General features: G+C 42.5%; 11 non-coding genes across 11 annotated transcripts; all 11 read left to right on the top strand.

Annotated features, from left to right (window-relative positions):
• Positions 1-592: 592 nt before the first annotated feature.
• LOC149980545 (U1 spliceosomal RNA) lies at positions 593-756 on the top strand. The gene has a single exon (XR_016484171.1). It is a non-coding gene; the product is annotated as a U1 spliceosomal RNA (small nuclear RNA).
• A 1,784-nt stretch (positions 757-2,540) lies between these two features.
• LOC149980544 (U1 spliceosomal RNA) lies at positions 2,541-2,704 on the top strand. The gene has a single exon (XR_016484211.1). It is a non-coding gene; the product is annotated as a U1 spliceosomal RNA (small nuclear RNA).
• Positions 2,705-4,455: 1,751 nt separating this feature from the next.
• LOC149980543 (U1 spliceosomal RNA) lies at positions 4,456-4,619 on the top strand. Its single transcript, XR_016484241.1, has one exon. It is a non-coding gene; the product is annotated as a U1 spliceosomal RNA (small nuclear RNA).
• A 1,751-nt stretch (positions 4,620-6,370) lies between these two features.
• LOC149980542 (U1 spliceosomal RNA) lies at positions 6,371-6,534 on the top strand. Its single transcript, XR_016484240.1, has one exon. It is a non-coding gene; the product is annotated as a U1 spliceosomal RNA (small nuclear RNA).
• A 1,576-nt stretch (positions 6,535-8,110) lies between these two features.
• LOC149980541 (U1 spliceosomal RNA) lies at positions 8,111-8,274 on the top strand. Its single transcript, XR_016484239.1, has one exon. It is a non-coding gene; the product is annotated as a U1 spliceosomal RNA (small nuclear RNA).
• A 1,751-nt stretch (positions 8,275-10,025) lies between these two features.
• LOC149980540 (U1 spliceosomal RNA) lies at positions 10,026-10,189 on the top strand. Its single transcript, XR_016484238.1, has one exon. It is a non-coding gene; the product is annotated as a U1 spliceosomal RNA (small nuclear RNA).
• A 1,751-nt stretch (positions 10,190-11,940) lies between these two features.
• LOC149980539 (U1 spliceosomal RNA) lies at positions 11,941-12,104 on the top strand. Its single transcript, XR_016484216.1, has one exon. It is a non-coding gene; the product is annotated as a U1 spliceosomal RNA (small nuclear RNA).
• Positions 12,105-13,855: 1,751 nt separating this feature from the next.
• Positions 13,856-14,019, top strand: LOC149980538 (U1 spliceosomal RNA). The gene has a single exon (XR_016484214.1). It is a non-coding gene; the product is annotated as a U1 spliceosomal RNA (small nuclear RNA).
• Positions 14,020-15,770: 1,751 nt separating this feature from the next.
• Positions 15,771-15,934, top strand: LOC149980537 (U1 spliceosomal RNA). Its single transcript, XR_016484212.1, has one exon. It is a non-coding gene; the product is annotated as a U1 spliceosomal RNA (small nuclear RNA).
• Positions 15,935-17,685: 1,751 nt separating this feature from the next.
• LOC149980536 (U1 spliceosomal RNA) lies at positions 17,686-17,849 on the top strand. The gene has a single exon (XR_016484237.1). It is a non-coding gene; the product is annotated as a U1 spliceosomal RNA (small nuclear RNA).
• Positions 17,850-19,600: 1,751 nt separating this feature from the next.
• Positions 19,601-19,764, top strand: LOC149980535 (U1 spliceosomal RNA). Its single transcript, XR_016484236.1, has one exon. It is a non-coding gene; the product is annotated as a U1 spliceosomal RNA (small nuclear RNA).
• The last annotated feature ends 1,607 nt before the right edge of the window (positions 19,765-21,371 follow it).

Genomic DNA, 21,371 nt, shown 5'->3' with positions numbered 1-21,371 from the left:
ATCTTGGCCAGGTCGCAGTTTGTAAATGAGAACTTGTTCCCAACTAGCCTACCTGGTGAAATAAAACAATTAATTAAAAACCACCCATTGTAGCTACTACCGTGTCTTGTTGATGAAGTAGTAGGCTACTGTTTCTCCTCCATATCTGTGGGTCGTATGCCACCCTGTGGTCGATGGTGGAATCATATTTTACTGAGAGCAGAAAACAAGCGTGATGAAACTATTCCTACAACGTCTGGAACGCTACAAAACACCAGAAATAAATGGTGTCTTTCGGTTGGCTGTGTGCACGAATGTGATTTCAGCATTTTGGTACATCGCCTACTTGTGTGTTACCAGACCAACATTTAGACCAAAAATGCAATGTATTTAGAATTTCTACCGTGTTGCTTGATGGGAAAATAGTCGGTCCGTGATATAATATAGTAAAACAAAATGTATTGCTTTTTTCTTCGCCTTGTCCGCAACTGTATTCGTAAACGTCATTAAACCCTGTTCAATATGATGTGGTATTATCAGTAGTAGAAGTGGTAACCGTGAGTCAAACACCTTTGTCCTGGAAGGAGTACTCCTCTACCAACGTGTACAACTCATACTTACCTGGCAAGGGAGACACCGTGATCACGAAGGCGGTTCACCCAGGGCGAGGCTCAGCCATTGCACTCCGGCTGTGCTGACCCCTGCGAATTTCTCAAATGTGGAAATCTCGATTGCGTAATTTCTGGTAGTGGGGGACTGCGTTCGCGCTCTCCCCTGATCTTGATGTTAAAAATAATGGAGGAATGTGTTAAATTCGGAGTTCTATTGAGTTTCGTGTTGAGAAGGAGATTTTTTACTTATCAGATGAATGACTGGGGTCTGTTTATAAGTCAACTAAAGGCCTCAGAGATACATTTCTGTCTTCTGATAACCCGGATGTGTGTGATATGTTATTGTAGCACTGGTGATTATGCCTGTCATGTCCTGATAATGTCAAGGAAAAGGCCTACTTGTGAATGGATCATTTTGTGCCCTCAGGACGTAATGTGGATTGAGGTATTTTATTTGCTAGATTATTAAATCATTTATAGGACAGTTTGTCATTTAAGACCACAGTAAGTGTCAACCATTACCATGCCACGGTCATTGCCCTGGTCAACCATTACCATTCCACAGTCATTTCCCTGCTCAACCATTACCATGCCACAGACATTTCCCTGGTCAACCATTACCATGCCACAGACATTTCCCTGGTCAATCATTACCATGCCACAGACATTTCCCTGGTCAACCATTACCATGCCACAGACATTTCCCTGGTCAACCATTACCACGCCACAGTCATGTCCCTGGTCAATCATTACCATGCCACAGACATTTCCCTGGTCAACCATTACCATTCCACAGACATTCCCCTGGTCAACCATTACCATTCCACAGACATTTCCCTGGTCAACCATTACCATTCCACAGACATGTCCCTGGTCTACAATGCCACAGACATTTCCCTGGTCAACCATTACCATGCCACAGACATTTCCCTGGTCAACCATTACCATTCCACAGACATGTCCCTGGTCTACAATGCCACAGACATTTCCCTGGTCAACCATTACCATGCCACAGACATGTCCCTGGTCCACTTATTTCCTGATGAAATCAGTCAATAAGATGGATTCTGTTGTTCCAAGATGCCGATCCATTCCACAGACATTTCTGCAGTTTTTTTTTTTTGCAGTGAGAATGTGTAGTGAGGTATTCTGCCAAAAATGTATTTAGGCATATTAAAACACTTCAGTTTAACCCTGATCGCGAGTATCATCCTGTCAATTTACAGATACAATTACAAATACGAGTATGGCCATGTCACTGTACATAGATCTTTCTATTTTCATGTTCTACTGTGTTATTGACTACGTTTGTTTACGTGTAACTCTGTGTTGTTGTTTTTGTCGCACTGCTGTGCTTTATCTTGGCCAGGTCGCAGTTTGTAAATGAGAACTTGTTCCCAACTAGCCTACCTGGTGAAATAAAACAATTAATTAAAAACCACCCATTGTAGCTACTACCGTGTCTTGTTGATGAAGTAGTAGGCTACTGTTTCTCCTCCATATCTGTGGGTCGTATGCCACCCTGTGGTCGATGGTGGAATCATATTTTACTGAGAGCAGAAAACAAGCGTGATGAAACTATTCCTACAACGTCTGGAACGCTACAAAACACCAGAAATAAATGGTGTCTTTCGGTTGGCTGTGTGCACGAATGTGATTTCAGCATTTTGGTACATCGCCTACTTGTGTGTTACCAGACCAACATTTAGACCAAAAATGCAATGTATTTAGAATTTCTACCGTGTTGCTTGATGGGAAAATAGTCGGTCCGTGATATAATATAGTAAAACAAAATGTATTGCTTTTTTCTTCGCCTTGTCCGCAACTGTATTCGTAAACGTCATTAAACCCTGTTCAATATGATGTGGTATTATCAGTAGTAGAAGTGGTAACCGTGAGTCAAACACCTTTGTCCTGGAAGGAGTACTCCTCTACCAACGTGTACAACTCATACTTACCTGGCAAGGGAGACACCGTGATCACGAAGGCGGTTCACCCAGGGCGAGGCTCAGCCATTGCACTCCGGCTGTGCTGACCCCTGCGAATTTCTCAAATGTGGAAATCTCGATTGCATAATTTCTGGTAGTGGGGGACTGCGTTCGCGCTCTACCCTGATCTTGATGTTAAAAATAATGGAGGAATGTGTTAAATTCGGAGTTCTATTGAGTTTCGTGTTGAGAAGGAGATTTTTTACTTATCAGATGAATGACTGGGGTCTGTTTATAAGTCAACTAAAGGCCTCAGAGATACATTTCTGTCTTCTGATAACCCGGATGTGTGTGATATGTTATTGTAGCACTGGTGATTATGCCTGTCATGTCCTGATAATGTCAAGGAAAAGGCCTACTTGTGAATGGATCATTTTGTGCCCTCAGGACGTAATGTGGATTGAGGTATTTTATTTGCTAGATTATTAAATCATTTATAGGACAGTTTGTCATTTAAGACCACAGTAAGTGTCAACCATTACCATGCCACGGTCATTGCCCTGGTCAACCATTACCATTCCACAGTCATTTCCCTGCTCAACCATTACCATGCCACAGACATTTCCCTGGTCAACCATTACCATGCCACAGACATTTCCCTGGTCAATCATTACCATGCCACAGACATTTCCCTGGTCAACCATTACCATGCCACAGACATTTCCCTGGTCAACCATTACCACGCCACAGTCATGTCCCTGGTCAAACATTACCATTCCACAGACATTCCCCTGGTCAACCATTACCATTCCACAGACATTTCCCTGGTCAACCATTACCATTCCACAGACATGTCCCTGGTCTACAATGCCACAGACATTTCCCTGGTCAACCATTACCATGCCACAGACATTTCCCTGGTCAACCATTACCATTCCACAGACATGTCCCTGGTCTACAATGCCACAGACATTTCCCTGGTCAACCATTACCATGCCACAGACATGTCCCTGGTCCACTTATTTCCTGATGAAATCAGTCAATAAGATGGATTCTGTTGTTCCAAGATGCCGATCCATTCCACAGACATTTCTGCAGTTTTTTTTTTTTGCAGTGAGAATGTGTAGTGAGGTATTCTGCCAAAAATGTATTTAGGCATATTAAAACACTTCAGTTTAACCCTGATCGCGAGTATCATCCTGTCAATTTACAGATACAATTACAAATACGAGTATGGCCATGTCACTGTACATAGATCTTTCTATTTTCATGTTCTACTGTGTTATTGACTACGTTTGTTTACGTGTAACTCTGTGTTGTTGTTTTTGTCGCACTGCTGTGCTTTATCTTGGCCAGGTCGCAGTTTGTAAATGAGAACTTGTTCCCAACTAGCCTACCTGGTGAAATAAAACAATTAATTAAAAACCACCCATTGTAGCTACTACCGTGTCTTGTTGATGAAGTAGTAGGCTACTGTTTCTCCTCCATATCTGTGGGTCGTATGCCACCCTGTGGTCGATGGTGGAATCATATTTTACTGAGAGCAGAAAACAAGCGTGATGAAACTATTCCTACAACGTCTGGAACGCTACAAAACACCAGAAATAAATGGTGTCTTTCGGTTGGCTGTGTGCACGAATGTGATTTCAGCATTTTGGTACATCGCCTACTTGTGTGTTACCAGACCAACATTTAGACCAAAAATGCAATGTATTTAGAATTTCTACCGTGTTGCTTGATGGGAAAATAGTCGGTCCGTGATATAATATAGTAAAACAAAATGTATTGCTTTTTTCTTCGCCTTGTCCGCAACTGTATTCGTAAACGTCATTAAACCCTGTTCAATATGATGTGGTATTATCAGTAGTAGAAGTGGTAACCGTGAGTCAAACACCTTTGTCCTGGAAGGAGTACTCCTCTACCAACGTGTACAACTCATACTTACCTGGCAAGGGAGACACCGTGATCACGAAGGCGGTTCACCCAGGGCGAGGCTCAGCCATTGCACTCCGGCTGTGCTGACCCCTGCGAATTTCTCAAATGTGGAAATCTCGATTGCATAATTTCTGGTAGTGGGGGACTGCGTTCGCGCTCTCCCCTGATCTTGATGTTAAAAATAATGGAGGAATGTGTTAAATTCGGAGTTCTATTGAGTTTCGTGTTGAGAAGGAGATTTTTTACTTATCAGATGAATGACTGGGGTCTGTTTATAAGTCAACTAAAGGCCTCAGAGATACATTTCTGTCTTCTGATAACCCGGATGTGTGTGATATGTTATTGTAGCACTGGTGATTATGCCTGTCATGTCCTGATAATGTCAAGGAAAAGGCCTACTTGTGAATGGATCATTTTGTGCCCTCAGCACGTAATGTGGATTGAGGTATTTTATTTGCTAGATTATTAAATCATTTATAGGACAGTTTGTCATTTAAGACCACAGTAAGTGTCAACCATTACCATGCCACGGTCATTGCCCTGGTCAACCATTACCATTCCACAGTCATTTCCCTGCTCAACCATTACCATGCCACAGACATTTCCCTGGTCAACCATTACCATGCCACAGACATTTCCCTGGTCAATCATTACCATGCCACAGACATTTCCCTGGTCAACCATTACCATGCCACAGACATTTCCCTGGTCAACCATTACCACGCCACAGTCATGTCCCTGGTCAAACATTACCATTCCACAGACATTCCCCTGGTCAACCATTACCATTCCACAGACATTTCCCTGGTCAACCATTACCATTCCACAGACATGTCCCTGGTCTACAATGCCACAGACATTTCCCTGGTCAACCATTACCATGCCACAGACATTTCCCTGGTCAACCATTACCATTCCACAGACATGTCCCTGGTCTACAATGCCACAGACATTTCCCTGGTCAACCATTACCATGCCACAGACATGTCCCTGGTCCACTTATTTCCTGATGAAATCAGTCAATAAGATGGATTCTGTTGTTCCAAGATGCCGATCCATTCCACAGACATTTCTGCAGTTTTTTTTTTTTGCAGTGAGAATGTGTAGTGAGGTATTCTGCCAAAAATGTATTTAGGCATATTAAAACACTTCAGTTTAACCCTGATCGCGAGTATCATCCTGTCAATTTACAGATACAATTACAAATACGAGTATGGCCATGTCACTGTACATAGATCTTTCTATTTTCATGTTCTACTGTGTTATTGACTACGTTTGTTTACGTGTAACTCTGTGTTGTTGTTTTTGTCGCACTGCTGTGCTTTATCTTGGCCAGGTCGCAGTTTGTAAATGAGAACTTGTTCCCAACTAGCCTACCTGGTGAAATAAAACAATTAATTAAAAACCACCCATTGTAGCTACTACCGTGTCTTGTTGATGAAGTAGTAGGCTACTGTTTCTCCTCCATATCTGTGGGTCGTATGCCACCCTGTGGTCGATGGTGGAATCATATTTTACTGAGAGCAGAAAACAAGCGTGATGAAACTATTCCTACAACGTCTGGAACGCTACAAAACACCAGAAATAAATGGTGTCTTTCGGTTGGCTGTGTGCACGAATGTGATTTCAGCATTTTGGTACATCGCCTACTTGTGTGTTACCAGACCAACATTTAGACCAAAAATGCAATGTATTTAGAATTTCTACCGTGTTGCTTGATGGGAAAATAGTCGGTCCGTGATATAATATAGTAAAACAAAATGTATTGCTTTTTTCTTCGCCTTGTCCGCAACTGTATTCGTAAACGTCATTAAACCCTGTTCAATATGATGTGGTATTATCAGTAGTAGAAGTGGTAACCGTGAGTCAAACACCTTTGTCCTGGAAGGAGTACTCCTCTACCAACGTGTACAACTCATACTTACCTGGCAAGGGAGACACCGTGATCACGAAGGCGGTTCACCCAGGGCGAGGCTCAGCCATTGCACTCCGGCTGTGCTGACCCCTGCGAATTTCTCAAATGTGGAAATCTCGATTGCATAATTTCTGGTAGTGGGGGACTGCGTTCGCGCTCTCCCCTGATCTTGATGTTAAAAATAATGGAGGAATGTGTTAAATTCGGAGTTCTATTGAGTTTCGTGTTGAGAAGGAGAATTTTTACTTATCAGATGAATGACTGGGGTCTGTTTATAAGTCAACTAAAGGGCTCAGAGATACATTTCTGTCTTCTGATAACCCGGATGTGTGTGATATGTTATTGTAGCACTGGTGATTATGCCTGTCATGTCCTGATAATGTCAAGGAAAAGGCCTACTTGTGAATGGATAATTTTGTGCCCTCAGGACGTAATGTGGATTGAGGTATTTTATTTGCTAGATTATTAAATCATTTATAGGACAGTTTGTCATTTAAGACCACAGTAAGTGTCAACCATTACCATGCCACGGTCATTGCCCTGGTCAACCATTACCATTCCACAGTCATTTCCCTGCTCAACCATTACCATGCCACAGACATTTCCCTGGTCAACCATTACCATGCCACAGACATTTCCCTGGTCAATCATTACCATGCCACAGACATTTCCCTGGTCAACCATTACCATGCCACAGACATTTCCCTGGTCAACCATTACCACGCCACAGTCATGTCCCTGGTCAAACATTACCATTCCACAGACATTCCCATGGTCAACCATTACCATTCCACAGACATTTCCCTGGTCAACCATTACCATTCCACAGACATGTCCCTGGTCTACAATGCCACAGACATTTCCCTGGTCAACCATTACCATGCCACAGACATTTCCCTGGTCAACCATTACCATTCCACAGACATGTCCCTGGTCTACAATGCCACAGACATTTCCCTGGTCAACCATTACCATGCCACAGACATGTCCCTGGTCCACTTATTTCCTGATGAAATCAGTCAATAAGATGGATTCTGTTGTTCCAAGATGCCGATCCATTCCACAGACATTTCTGCAGTTTTTTTTTTTTGCAGTGAGAATGTGTAGTGAGGTATTCTGCCAAAAATGTATTTAGGCATATTAAAACACTTCAGTTTAACCCTGATCGCGAGTATCATCCTGTCAATTTACAGATACAATTACAAATACGAGTATGGCCATGTCAGCACACCCAGAGTAGCTACTACTGTGTCTTGTTGATGATGAAGTAGTAGGCTACTGTTTCTCCTCCATATCTGTGGGTCGTATGCCACCCTGTGGTCGATGGTGGAATCATATTTTACTGAGAGCAGAAAACAAGCGTGATGAAACTATTCCTACAACGTCTGGAACGCTACAAAACACCAGAAATAAATGGTGTCTTTCGGTTGGCTGTGTGCACGAATGTGATTTCAGCATTTTGGTACATCGCCTACTTGTGTGTTACCAGACCAACATTTAGACCAAAAATGCAATGTATTTAGAATTTCTACCGTGTTGCTTGATGGGAAAATAGTCGGTCCGTGATATAATATAGTAAAACAAAATGTATTGCTTTTTTCTTCGCCTTGTCCGCAACTGTATTCGTAAACGTCATTAAACCCTGTTCAATATGATGTGGTATTATCAGTAGTAGAAGTGGTAACCGTGAGTCAAACACCTTTGTCCTGGAAGGAGTACTCCTCTACCAACGTGTACAACTCATACTTACCTGGCAAGGGAGACACCGTGATCACGAAGGCGGTTCACCCAGGGCGAGGCTCAGCCATTGCACTCCGGCTGTGCTGACCCCTGCGAATTTCTCAAATGTGGAAATCTCGATTGCATAATTTCTGGTAGTGGGGGACTGCGTTCGCGCTCTCCCCTGATCTTGATGTTAAAAATAATGGAGGAATGTGTTAAATTCGGAGTTCTATTGAGTTTCGTGTTGAGAAGGAGATTTTTTACTTATCAGATGAATGACTGGGGTCTGTTTATAAGTCAACTAAAGGCCTCAGAGATACATTTCTGTCTTCTGATAACCCGGATGTGTGTGATATGTTATTGTAGCACTGGTGATTATGCCTGTCATGTCCTGATAATGTCAAGGAAAAGGCCTACTTGTGAATGGATCATTTTGTGCCCTCAGGACGTAATGTGGATTGAGGTATTTTATTTGCTAGATTATTAAATCATTTATAGGACAGTTTGTCATTTAAGACCACAGTAAGTGTCAACCATTACCATGCCACGGTCATTGCCCTGGTCAACCATTACCATTCCACAGTCATTTCCCTGCTCAACCATTACCATGCCACAGACATTTCCCTGGTCAACCATTACCATGCCACAGACATTTCCCTGGTCAATCATTACCATGCCACAGACATTTCCCTGGTCAACCATTACCATGCCACAGACATTTCCCTGGTCAACCATTACCACGCCACAGTCATGTCCCTGGTCAAACATTACCATTCCACAGACATTCCCCTGGTCAACCATTACCATTCCACAGACATTTCCCTGGTCAACCATTACCATTCCACAGACATGTCCCTGGTCTACAATGCCACAGACATTTCCCTGGTCAACCATTACCATGCCACAGACATTTCCCTGGTCAACCATTACCATTCCACAGACATGTCCCTGGTCTACAATGCCACAGACATTTCCCTGGTCAACCATTACCATGCCACAGACATGTCCCTGGTCCACTTATTTCCTGATGAAATCAGTCAATAAGATGGATTCTGTTGTTCCAAGATGCCGATCCATTCCACAGACATTTCTGCAGTTTTTTTTTTTTGCAGTGAGAATGTGTAGTGAGGTATTCTGCCAAAAATGTATTTAGGCATATTAAAACACTTCAGTTTAACCCTGATCGCGAGTATCATCCTGTCAATTTACAGATACAATTACAAATACGAGTATGGCCATGTCACTGTACATAGATCTTTCTATTTTCATGTTCTACTGTGTTATTGACTACGTTTGTTTACGTGTAACTCTGTGTTGTTGTTTTTGTCGCACTGCTGTGCTTTATCTTGGCCAGGTCGCAGTTTGTAAATGAGAACTTGTTCCCAACTAGCCTACCTGGTGAAATAAAACAATTAATTAAAAACCACCCATTGTAGCTACTACCGTGTCTTGTTGATGAAGTAGTAGGCTACTGTTTCTCCTCCATATCTGTGGGTCGTATGCCACCCTGTGGTCGATGGTGGAATCATATTTTACTGAGAGCAGAAAACAAGCGTGATGAAACTATTCCTACAACGTCTGGAACGCTACAAAACACCAGAAATAAATGGTGTCTTTCGGTTGGCTGTGTGCACGAATGTGATTTCAGCATTTTGGTACATCGCCTACTTGTGTGTTACCAGACCAACATTTAGACCAAAAATGCAATGTATTTAGAATTTCTACCGTGTTGCTTGATGGGAAAATAGTCGGTCCGTGATATAATATAGTAAAACAAAATGTATTGCTTTTTTCTTCGCCTTGTCCGCAACTGTATTCGTAAACGTCATTAAACCCTGTTCAATATGATGTGGTATTATCAGTAGTAGAAGTGGTAACCGTGAGTCAAACACCTTTGTCCTGGAAGGAGTACTCCTCTACCAACGTGTACAACTCATACTTACCTGGCAAGGGAGACACCGTGATCACGAAGGCGGTTCACCCAGGGCGAGGCTCAGCCATTGCACTCCGGCTGTGCTGACCCCTGCGAATTTCTCAAATGTGGAAATCTCGATTGCATAATTTCTGGTAGTGGGGGACTGCGTTCGCGCTCTCCCCTGATCTTGATGTTAAAAATAATGGAGGAATGTGTTAAATTCGGAGTTCTATTGAGTTTCGTGTTGAGAAGGAGATTTTTTACTTATCAGATGAATGACTGGGGTCTGTTTATAAGTCAACTAAAGGCCTCAGAGATATATTTCTGTCTTCTGATAACCCGGATGTGTGTGATATGTTATTGTAGCACTGGTGATTATGCCTGTCATGTCCTGATAATGTCAAGGAAAAGGCCTACTTGTGAATGGATCATTTTGTGCCCTCAGGACGTAATGTGGATTGAGGTATTTTATTTGCTAGATTATTAAATCATTTATAGGACAGTTTGTCATTTAAGACCACAGTAAGTGTCAACCATTACCATGCCACGGTCATTGCCCTGGTCAACCATTACCATTCCACAGTCATTTCCCTGCTCAACCATTACCATGCCACAGACATTTCCCTGGTCAACCATTACCATGCCACAGACATTTCCCTGGTCAATCATTACCATGCCACAGACATTTCCCTGGTCAACCATTACCATGCCACAGACATTTCCCTGGTCAACCATTACCACGCCACAGTCATGTCCCTGGTCAAACATTACCATTCCACAGACATTCCCCTGGTCAACCATTACCATTCCACAGACATTTCCCTGGTCAACCATTACCATTCCACAGACATGTCCCTGGTCTACAATGCCACAGACATTTCCCTGGTCAACCATTACCATGCCACAGACATTTCCCTGGTCAACCATTACCATTCCACAGACATGTCCCTGGTCTACAATGCCACAGACATTTCCCTGGTCAACCATTACCATGCCACAGACATGTCCCTGGTCCACTTATTTCCTGATGAAATCAGTCAATAAGATGGATTCTGTTGTTCCAAGATGCCGATCCATTCCACAGACATTTCTGCAGTTTTTTTTTTTTGCAGTGAGAATGTGTAGTGAGGTATTCTGCCAAAAATGTATTTAGGCATATTAAAACACTTCAGTTTAACCCTGATCGCGAGTATCATCCTGTCAATTTACAGATACAATTACAAATACGAGTATGGCCATGTCACTGTACATAGATCTTTCTATTTTCATGTTCTACTGTGTTATTGACTACGTTTGTTTACGTGTAACTCTGTGTTGTTGTTTTTGTCGCACTGCTGTGCTTTATCTTGGCCAGGTCGCAGTTTGTAAATGAGAACTTGTTCCCAACTAGCCTACCTGGTGAAATAAAACAATTAATTAAAAACCACCCATTGTAGCTACTACCGTGTCTTGTTGATGAAGTAGTAGGCTACTGTTTCTCCTCCATATCTGTGGGTCGTATGCCACCCTGTGGTCGATGGTGGAATCATATTTTACTGAGAGCAGAAAACAAGCGTGATGAAACTATTCCTACAACGTCTGGAACGCTACAAAACACCAGAAATAAATGGTGTCTTTCGGTTGGCTGTGTGCACGAATGTGATTTCAGCATTTTGGTACATCGCCTACTTGTGTGTTACCAGACCAACATTTAGACCAAAAATGCAATGTATTTAGAATTTCTACCGTGTTGCTTGATGGGAAAATAGTCGGTCCGTGATATAATATAGTAAAACAAAATGTATTGCTTTTTTCTTCGCCTTGTCCGCAACTGTATTCGTAAACGTCATTAAACCCTGTTCAATATGATGTGGTATTATCAGTAGTAGAAGTGGTAACCGTGAGTCAAACACCTTTGTCCTGGAAGGAGTACTCCTCTACCAACGTGTACAACTCATACTTACCTGGCAAGGGAGACACTGTGATCACTAAGGCGGTTCACCCAGGGCGAGGCTCAGCCATTGCACTCCGGCTGTGCTGACCCTTGCGAATTTCTCAAATGTGGAAATCTCAATTGCATAATTTCTGGTAGTGGGGGACTGCGTTCGCGCTCTCCCCTGATCTTGATGTTAAAAATAATGGAGGAATGTGTTAAATTCGGAGTTCTATTGAGTTTCGTGTTGAGAAGGAGATTTTTTACTTATCAGATGAATGACTGGGGTCTGTTTATAAGTCAACTAAAGGCCTCAGAGATACATTTCTGTCTTCTGATAACCCGGATGTGTGTGATATGTTATTGTAGCACTGGTGATTATGCCTGTCATGTCCTGATAATGTCAAGGAAAAGGCCTACTTGTGAATGGATAATTTTGTGCCCTCAGGACGTAATGTGGATTGAGGTATTTTATTTGCTAGATTATTAAATCATTTATAGGACAGTTTGTCATTTAAGACCACAGTAAGTGTCAACCATTACCATGCCACGGTCATTGCCCTGGTCAACCATTACCATTCCACAGTCATTTCCCTGCTCAACCATTACCATGCCACAGACATTTCCCTGGTCAACCATTACCATGCCACAGACATTTCCCTGGTCAATCATTACCATGCCACAGACATTTCCCTGGTCAACCATTACCATGCCACAGACATTTCCCTGGTCAACCATTACCACGCCACAGTCATGTCCCTGGTCAAACATTACCATTCCACAGACATTCCCCTGGTCAACCATTACCATTCCACAGACATTTCCCTGGTCAACCATTACCATTCCACAGACATGTCCCTGGTCTACAATGCCACAGACATTTCCCTGGTCAACCATTACCATGCCACAGACATTTCCCTGGTCAACCATTACCATTCCACAGACATGTCCCTGGTCTACAATGCCACAGACATTTCCCTGGTCAACCATTACCATGCCACAGACATGTCCCTGGTCCACTTATTTCCTGATGAAATCAGTCAATAAGATGGATTCTGTTGTTCCAAGATGCCGATCCATTCCACAGACATTTCTGCAGTTTTTTTTTTTTGCAGTGAGAATGTGTAGTGAGGTATTCTGCCAAAAATGTATTTAGGCATATTAAAACACTTCAGTTTAACCCTGATCGCGAGTATCATCCTGTCAATTTACAGATACAATTACAAATACGAGTATGGCCATGTCACTGTACATAGATCTTTCTATTTTCATGTTCTACTGTGTTATTGACTACGTTTGTTTACGTGTAACTCTGTGTTGTTGTTTTTGTCGCACTGCTGTGCTTTATCTTGGCCAGGTCGCAGTTTGTAAATGAGAACTTGTTCCCAACTAGCCTACCTGGTGAAATAAAACAATTAATTAAAAACCACCCATTGTAGCTACTACCGTGTCTTGTTGATGAAGTAGTAGGCTACTGTTTCTCCTCCATATCTGTGGGTCGTATGCCACCCTGTGGTCGATGGTGGAATCATATTTTACTGAGAGCAGAAAACAAGCGTGATGAAACTATTCCTACAACGTCTGGAACGCTACAAAACACCAGAAATAAATGGTGTCTTTCGGTTGGCTGTGTGCACGAATGTGATTTCAGCATTTTGGTACATCGCCTACTTGTGTGTTACCAGACCAACATTTAGACCAAAAATGCAATGTATTTAGAATTTCTACCGTGTTGCTTGATGGGAAAATAGTCGGTCCGTGATATAATATAGTAAAACAAAATGTATTGCTTTTTTCTTCGCCTTGTCCGCAACTGTATTCGTAAACGTCATTAAACCCTGTTCAATATGATGTGGTATTATCAGTAGTAGAAGTGGTAACCGTGAGTCAAACACCTTTGTCCTGGAAGGAGTACTCCTCTACCAACGTGTACAACTCATACTTACCTGGCAAGGGAGACACTGTGATCACTAAGGCGGTTCACCCAGGGCGAGGCTCAGCCATTGCACTCCGGCTGTGCTGACCCTTGCGAATTTCTCAAATGTGGAAATCTCGATTGCATAATTTCTGGTAGTGGGGGACTGCGTTCGCGCTCTCCCCTGATCTTGATGTTAAAAATAATGGAGGAATGTGTTAAATTCGGAGTTCTATTGAGTTTCGTGTTGAGAAGGAGATTTTTTACTTATCAGATGAATGACTGGGGTCTGTTTATAAGTCAACTAAAGGCCTCAGAGATACATTTCTGTCTTCTGATAACCCGGATGTGTGTGATATGTTATTGTAGCACTGGTGATTATGCCTGTCATGTCCTGATAATGTCAAGGAAAAGGCCTACTTGTGAATGGATAATTTTGTGCCCTCAGGACGTAATGTGGATTGAGGTATTTTATTTGCTAGATTATTAAATCATTTATAGGACAGTTTGTCATTTAAGACCACAGTAAGTGTCAACCATTACCATGCCACGGTCATTGCCCTGGTCAACCATTACCATTCCACAGTCATTTCCCTGCTCAACCATTACCATGCCACAGACATTTCCCTGGTCAACCATTACCATGCCACAGACATTTCCCTGGTCAATCATTACCATGCCACAGACATTTCCCTGGTCAACCATTACCATGCCACAGACATTTCCCTGGTCAACCATTACCACGCCACAGTCATGTCCCTGGTCAAACATTACCATTCCACAGACATTCCCCTGGTCAACCATTACCATTCCACAGACATTTCCCTGGTCAACCATTACCATTCCACAGACATGTCCCTGGTCTACAATGCCACAGACATTTCCCTGGTCAACCATTACCATGCCACAGACATTTCCCTGGTCAACCATTACCATTCCACAGACATGTCCCTGGTCTACAATGCCACAGACATTTCCCTGGTCAACCATTACCATGCCACAGACATGTCCCTGGTCCACTTATTTCCTGATGAAATCAGTCAATAAGATGGATTCTGTTGTTCCAAGATGCCGATCCATTCCACAGACATTTCTGCAGTTTTTTTTTTTTGCAGTGAGAATGTGTAGTGAGGTATTCTGCCAAAAATGTATTTAGGCATATTAAAACACTTCAGTTTAACCCTGATCGCGAGTATCATCCTGTCAATTTACAGATACAATTACAAATACGAGTATGGCCATGTCACTGTACATAGATCTTTCTATTTTCATGTTCTACTGTGTTATTGACTACGTTTGTTTACGTGTAACTCTGTGTTGTTGTTTTTGTCGCACTGCTGTGCTTTATCTTGGCCAGGTCGCAGTTTGTAAATGAGAACTTGTTCCCAACTAGCCTACCTGGTGAAATAAAACAATTAATTAAAAACCACCCATTGTAGCTACTACCGTGTCTTGTTGATGAAGTAGTAGGCTACTGTTTCTCCTCCATATCTGTGGGTCGTATGCCACCCTGTGGTCGATGGTGGAATCATATTTTACTGAGAGCAGAAAACAAGCGTGATGAAACTATTCCTACAACGTCTGGAACGCTACAAAACACCAGAAATAAATGGTGTCTTTCGGTTGGCTGTGTGCACGAATGTGATTTCAGCATTTTGGTACATCGCCTACTTGTGTGTTACCAGACCAACATTTAGACCAAAAATGCAATGTATTTAGAATTTCTACCGTGTTGCTTGATGGGAAAATAGTCGGTCCGTGATATAATATAGTAAAACAAAATGTATTGCTTTTTTCTTCGCCTTGTCCGCAACTGTATTCGTAAACGTCATTAAACCCTGTTCAATATGATGTGGTATTATCAGTAGTAGAAGTGGTAACCGTGAGTCAAACACCTTTGTCCTGGAAGGAGTACTCCTCTACCAACGTGTACAACTCATACTTACCTGGCAAGGGAGACACTGTGATCACTAAGGCGGTTCACCCAGGGCGAGGCTCAGCCATTGCACTCCGGCTGTGCTGACCCTTGCGAATTTCTCAAATGTGGAAATCTCGATTGCATAATTTCTGGTAGTGGGGGACTGCGTTCGCGCTCTCCCCTGATCTTGATGTTAAAAATAATGGAGGAATGTGTTAAATTCGGAGTTCTATTGAGTTTCGTGTTGAGAAGGAGATTTTTTACTTATCAGATGAATGACTGGGGTCTGTTTATAAGTCAACTAAAGGCCTCAGAGATACATTTCTGTCTTCTGATAACCCGGATGTGTGTGATATGTTATTGTAGCACTGGTGATTATGCCTGTCATGTCCTGATAATGTCAAGGAAAAGGCCTACTTGTGAATGGATAATTTTGTGCCCTCAGGACGTAATGTGGATTGAGGTATTTTATTTGCTAGATTATTAAATCATTTATAGGACAGTTTGTCATTTAAGACCACAGTAAGTGTCAACCATTACCATGCCACGGTCATTGCCCTGGTCAACCATTACCATTCCACAGTCATTTCCCTGCTCAACCATTACCATGCCACAGACATTTCCCTGGTCAACCATTACCATGCCACAGACATTTCCCTGGTCAATCATTACCATGCCACAGACATTTCCCTGGTCAACCATTACCATGCCACAGACATTTCCCTGGTCAACCATTACCACGCCACAGTCATGTCCCTGGTCAAACATTACCATTCCACAGACATTCCCCTGGTCAACCATTACCATTCCACAGACATTTCCCTGGTCAACCATTACCATTCCACAGACATGTCCCTGGTCTACAATGCCACAGACATTTCCCTGGTCAACCATTACCATGCCACAGACATTTCCCTGGTCAACCATTACCATTCCACAGACATGTCCCTGGTCTACAATGCCACAGACATTTCCCTGGTCAACCATTACCATGCCACAGACATGTCCCTGGTCCACTTATTTCCTGATGAAATCAGTCAATAAGATGGATTCTGTTGTTCCAAGATGCCGATCCATTCCACAGACATTTCTGCAGTTTTTTTTTTTTGCAGTGAGAATGTGTAGTGAGGTATTCTGCCAAAAATGTATTTAGGCATATTAAAACACTTCAGTTTAACCCTGATCGCGAGTATCATCCTGTCAATTTACAGATACAATTACAAATACGAGTATGGCCATGTCACTGTACATAGATCTTTCTATTTTCATGTTCTACTGTGTTATTGACTACGTTTGTTTACGTGTAACTCTGTGTTGTTGTTTTTGTCGCACTGCTGTGCTTTATCTTGGCCAGGTCGCAGTTTGTAAATGAGAACTTGTTCCCAACTAGCCTACCTGGTGAAATAAAACAATTAATTAAAAACCACCCATTGTAGCTACTACCGTGTCTTGTTGATGAAGTAGTAGGCTACTGTTTCTCCTCCATATCTGTGGGTCGTATGCCACCCTGTGGTCGATGGTGGAATCATATTTTACTGAGAGCAGAAAACAAGCGTGATGAAACTATTCCTACAACGTCTGGAACGCTACAAAACACCAGAAATAAATGGTGTCTTTCGGTTGGCTGTGTGAACGAATGTGATTTCAGCATTTTGGTACATCGCCTACTTGTGTGTTACCAGACCAACATTTAGACCAAAAATGCAATGTATTTAGAATTTCTACCGTGTTGCTTGATGGGAAAATAGTCGGTCCGTGATATAATATAGTAAAACAAAATGTATTGCTTTTTTCTTCGCCTTGTCCGCAACTGTATTCGTAAACGTCATTAAACCCTGTTCAATATGATGTGGTATTATCAGTAGTAGAAGTGGTAACCGTGAGTCAAACACCTTTGTCCTGGAAGGAGTACTCCTCTACCAACGTGTACAACTCATACTTACCTGGCAAGGGAGACACCGTGATCACGAAGGCGGTTCACCCAGGGCGAGGCTCAGCCATTGCACTCCGGCTGTGCTGACCCCTGCGAATTTCTCAAATGTGGAAATCTCGATTGCATAATTTCTGGTAGTGGGGGACTGCGTTCGCGCTCTCCCCTGATCTTGATGTTAAAAATAATGGAGGAATGTGTTAAATTCGGAGTTCTATTGAGTTTCGTGTTGAGAAGGAGATTTTTTACTTATCAGATGAATGACTGGGGTCTGTTTATAAGTCAACTAAAGGCCTCAGAGATACATTTCTGTCTTCTGATAACCCGGATGTGTGTGATATGTTATTGTAGCACTGGTGATTATGCCTGTCATGTCCTGATAATGTCAAGGAAAAGGCCTACTTGTGAATGGATCATTTTGTGCCCTCAGGACGTAATGTGGATTGAGGTATTTTATTTGCTAGATTATTAAATCATTTATAGGACAGTTTGTCATTTAAGACCACAGTAAGTGTCAACCATTACCATGCCACGGTCATTGCCCTGGTCAACCATTACCATTCCACAGTCATTTCCCTGCTCAACCATTACCATGCCACAGACATTTCCCTGGTCAACCATTACCATGCCACAGACATTTCCCTGGTCAATCATTACCATGCCACAGACATTTCCCTGGTCAACCATTACCATGCCACAGACATTTCCCTGGTCAACCATTACCACGCCACAGTCATGTCCCTGGTCAAACATTACCATTCCACAGACATTCCCCTGGTCAACCATTACCATTCCACAGACATTTCCCTGGTCAACCATTACCATTCCACAGACATGTCCCTGGTCTACAATGCCACAGACATTTCCCTGGTCAACCATTACCATGCCACAGACATTTCCCTGGTCAACCATTACCATTCCACAGACATGTCCCTGGTCTACAATGCCACAGACATTTCCCTGGTCAACCATTACCATGCCACAGACATGTCCCTGGTCCACTTATTTCCTGATGAAATCAGTCAATAAGATGGATTCTGTTGTTCCAAGATGCCGATCCATTCCACAGACATTTCTGCAGTTTTTTTTTTTTGCAGTGAGAATGTGTAGTGAGGTATTCTGCCAAAAATGTATTTAGGCATATTAAAACACTTCAGTTTAACCCTGATCGCGAGTATCATCCTGTCAATTTACAGATACAATTACAAATACGAGTATGGCCATGTCACTGTACATAGATCTTTCTATTTTCATGTTCTACTGTGTTATTGACTACGTTTGTTTACGTGTAACTCTGTGTTGTTGTTTTTGTCGCACTGCTGTGCTTTATCTTGGCCAGGTCGCAGTTTGTAAATGAGAACTTGTTCCCAACTAGCCTACCTGGTGAAATAAAACAATTAATTAAAAACCACCCATTGTAGCTACTACCGTGTCTTGTTGATGAAGTAGTAGGCTACTGTTTCTCCTCCATATCTGTGGGTCGTATGCCACCCTGTGGTCGATGGTGGAATCATATTTTACTGAGAGCAGAAAACAAGCGTGATGAAACTATTCCTACAACGTCTGGAACGCTACAAAACACCAGAAATAAATGGTGTCTTTCGGTTGGCTGTGTGAACGAATGTGATTTCAGCATTTTGGTACATCGCCTACTTGTGTGTTACCAGACCAACATTTAGACCAAAAATGCAATGTATTTAGAATTTCTACCGTGTTGCTTGATGGGAAAATAGTCGGTCCGTGATATAATATAGTAAAACAAAATGTATTGCTTTTTTCTTCGCCTTGTCCGCAACTGTATTCGTAAACGTCATTAAACCCTGTTCAATATGATGTGGTATTATCAGTAGTAGAAGTGGTAACCGTGAGTCAAACACCTTTGTCCTGGAAGGAGTACTCCTCTACCAACGTGTACAACTCATACTTACCTGGCAAGGGAGACACCGTGATCACGAAGGCGGTTCACCCAGGGCGAGGCTCAGCCATTGCACTCCGGCTGTGCTGACCCCTGCGAATTTCTCAAATGTGGAAATCTCGATTGCATAATTTCTGGTAGTGGGGGACTGCGTTCGCGCTCTCCCCTGATCTTGATGTTAAAAATAATGGAGGAATGTGTTAAATTCGGAGTTCTATTGAGTTTCGTGTTGAGAAGGAGATTTTTTACTTATCAGATGAATGACTGGGGTCTGTTTATAAGTCAACTAAAGGCCTCAGAGATACATTTCTGTCTTCTGATAACCCGGATGTGTGTGATATGTTATTGTAGCACTGGTGATTATGCCTGTCATGTCCTGATAATGTCAAGGAAAAGGCCTACTTGTGAATGGATCATTTTGTGCCCTCAGGACGTAATGTGGATTGAGGTATTTTATTTGCTAGATTATTAAATCATTTATAGGACAGTTTGTCATTTAAGACCACAGTAAGTGTCAACCATTACCATGCCACGGTCATTGCCCTGGTCAACCATTACCATTCCACAGTCATTTCCCTGCTCAACCATTACCATGCCACAGACATTTCCCTGGTCAACCATTACCATGCCACAGACATTTCCCTGGTCAATCATTACCATGCCACAGACATTTCCCTGGTCAACCATTACCATGCCACAGACATTTCCCTGGTCAACCATTACCACGCCACAGTCATGTCCCTGGTCAAACATTACCATTCCACAGACATTCCCCTGGTCAACCATTACCATTCCACAGACATTTCCCTGGTCAACCATTACCATTCCACAGACATGTCCCTGGTCTACAATGCCACAGACATTTCCCTGGTCAACCATTACCATGCCACAGACATTTCCCTGGTCAACCATTACCATGCCACAGACATTTCCCTGGTCAACCATTACCACGCCACAGTCATGTCCCTGGTCAAACATTACCATTCCACAGACATTCCCCTGGTCAACCATTACCATTCCACAGACATTTCCCTGGTCAACCATTACCATTCCACAGACATGTCCCTGGTCTACAATGCCACAGACATTTCCCTGGTCAACCATTACCATGCCACAGACATTTCCCTGGTCAACCATTACCATTCCACAGACATGTCCCTGGTCTACAATGCCACAGACATTTCCCTGGTCAACCATTACCATGCCACAGACATGTCCCTGGTCCACTTATTTCCTGATGAAATCAGTCAATAAGATGGATTCTGTTGTTCCAAGATGCCGATCCATTCCACAGACATTTCTGCAGTTTTTTTTTTTTGCAGTGAGAATGTGTAGTGAGGTATTCTGCCAAAAATGTATTTAGGCATATTAAAACACTTCAGTTTAACCCTGATCGCGAGTATCATCCTGTCAATTTACAGATACAATTACAAATACGAGTATGGCCATGTCACTGTACATAGATCTTTCTATTTTCATGTTCTACTGTGTTATTGACTACGTTTGTTTACGTGTAACTCTGTGTTGTTGTTTTTGTCGCACTGCTGTGCTTTATCTTGGCCAGGTCGCAGTTTGTAAATGAGAACTTGTTCCCAACTAGCCTACCTGGTGAAATAAAACAATTAATTAAAAACCACCCATTGTAGCTACTACCGTGTCTTGTTGATGAAGTAGTAGGCTACTGTTTCTCCTCCATATCTGTGGGTCGTATGCCACCCTGTGGTCGATGGTGGAATCATATTTTACTGAGAGCAGAAAACAAGCGTGATGAAACTA

The sequence above is a fragment of the Oncorhynchus mykiss genome, chromosome 10 (assembly GCF_057628025.1).
Source record: "Oncorhynchus mykiss isolate SJ-2025 chromosome 10, ASM5762802v1, whole genome shotgun sequence".
In the NCBI taxonomy this organism is placed as follows: Eukaryota; Metazoa; Chordata; class Actinopteri; order Salmoniformes; family Salmonidae; genus Oncorhynchus; species Oncorhynchus mykiss.
This window is presented reverse-complemented; position numbering and strand designations above follow the sequence as displayed.